Below are 1,892 nucleotides of genomic sequence, written 5' to 3'. Positions count from 1 at the left end.
CCTGCTAACTGCTACACAAGCTGTGGTTGGTGGCTTTAAATCCTCACTAACAAATAGGAACCAATCATAGCGCTCCCTAATCATGTGATCACTGTCAGCTTAGACATACGTAGAAAATGAAACGTGTGGGATTGTCATCTATTCCCCCTCACCTACCCGTCTGCTTCTCCTCACTACTTCCCACCATTCCATATCCATCCTATTGTGTGATACTTCCCCCACCTACTAGATTGTAAGCTCTTCGGGCAGGGTCCTCTCCTCCTCCTGTGTCACTGTCTGTATCTGTCTGTCATTTCCAACCCCTATTTATTGTACAGCGCTGCGTAATATGTTGGCGCTATATAATTAATATAATAATAGTGCTGGAAAGGTAATGGGATATTTTATGTAGCAGTGAAATTCCCGGGATAGAAGAAGGAAATGAGGGCGGGAAACTCCACAGGTCGTAGATTTAGTCTAGGAAAAGCGAATTCAAGAATATCAATAGGAAATGAGAATCCCCGGAGTTTCTTTTTGTTTTTATCACTTTATTCTACAAATACCGATTTCTGGGTTTTGTTTCCTCTCAGCATTTGTTCAGAAGAGATTTGGCTGCCGCCATCCAACCCAATATCAGTCTGTCTGGGGACACCGAGAAAATCCTGAAACCGGAATGTCTGGAATGCATCTTCACTCTGCTCCCTCCTGGGATATAGAAGGAGCTCAGGGGCCCAAATCACAGGTTCCCCCGTGTCACCCCCCTCACCTCTTCCAGGTTGGATGCATTGGAAACAAAGGCGAGGGGAATGATGGGGACTTTAGGGGGCCATTGGGCTCTTCTGGGTCCTACAAATTCTTTTCTGATATAATGAATCTGTTACATTGCCAAAACAGCCTCAACATTCACATTTCTAATCAAATATTCACCTCCTTTAGATTTACCAAAACGGCTCTGGCGACCCCCCGATAACCAATTTAAGTCTAAAGTATCTGAGAGGACAATCGGCGCTCACTAATATGTTTTAGGGTAAAACGTTTTTTCAGCAATGGGAGAATTTAAATTCCTATAAGGAAATTATTAAACATAAGAATTAGCAGGTATGTGGGTTTGATTCCCCGGCATGGACGGATGAATGCCCGGCCCCTGCTATGATTCACCAATAATCAGGCCCATTCATCCATAAAGCCCTGCGCTGGTCATTGGGCTCCTTGTAAGAAGGGGTGCCAGCCCAGTGGGTGAAAATCAAAGTCAAAAATTGAGGGAATGTAAACATCTTGGATGAAAAAAGAGTAAATGTTGGGTGAATTTCTTGATTGATTGATTGATATACATAAACCCTTCAGATGATTTTATAGATGACCTATTAATCATTTGCCACATCCCAAATTTTTAACATATCCAAAACCACCACAAAACAAATCAAGGGATATTAGGGGCACTTAATAAAATGATATAATTATTAGGCGCCCCAAACATCCCTCGGTTATGGTTTGGGATATATAGTTCCACTTTAGATTGATACCTTTCAGCATTGTTGTTATGTTATGGATCTGATGTGCTGTGCTTGGTCTGAGACTTCCTGTATAACAGGTGTATCATGAATGCAATATCTATACATATCACCTGTCCTATGAGGTGCACTCACCTGTATAAATGCCACATCCCTGCAGTTTATATATTAGACACTAGAGGGCAGCAGAAAGGCTCTGCTTGGCACAACATAGCAGCCACCTATACAGTAGCCTTGCAGTGTTGAAGACCTCTGAGTCTCATCATGCAGAAATCCGGCATCAGGAAGAACACAGATCAGAATTTTTTGTGTTTGAATGAGGAAACACGACATAATAAAATCAGCCGTATATAATTTAGTTCCTTGGTTTGGTATTTATACCGATTCCTCATCGCCAAACAC

At 42.1% G+C, this 1,892-nt stretch overlaps 1 long non-coding RNA gene across 1 annotated transcript in view; it reads left to right on the top strand.

Annotated features, from left to right (window-relative positions):
* LOC140332203 (uncharacterized) overlaps positions 1 to 1,685 on the top strand; it is a 4,297-nt gene extending 2,612 nt beyond the window's left edge. Inside the window, exon 3 of the long non-coding RNA XR_011921062.1 lies at positions 570 to 1,685. This is a non-coding gene — a long non-coding RNA (uncharacterized lncRNA). The remainder of the gene's footprint in view (positions 1 to 569) is intronic.
* Positions 1,686 to 1,892: the final 207 nt, after the last annotated feature.

Source organism: Pyxicephalus adspersus, chromosome 5, assembly GCF_032062135.1.
Source record: "Pyxicephalus adspersus chromosome 5, UCB_Pads_2.0, whole genome shotgun sequence".
Lineage (NCBI taxonomy): Eukaryota > Metazoa > Chordata > Amphibia > Anura > Pyxicephalidae > Pyxicephalus > Pyxicephalus adspersus.
Note: the sequence above shows the minus strand (reverse complement) of the source record. Positions and strands in the feature narration are given on the sequence as shown.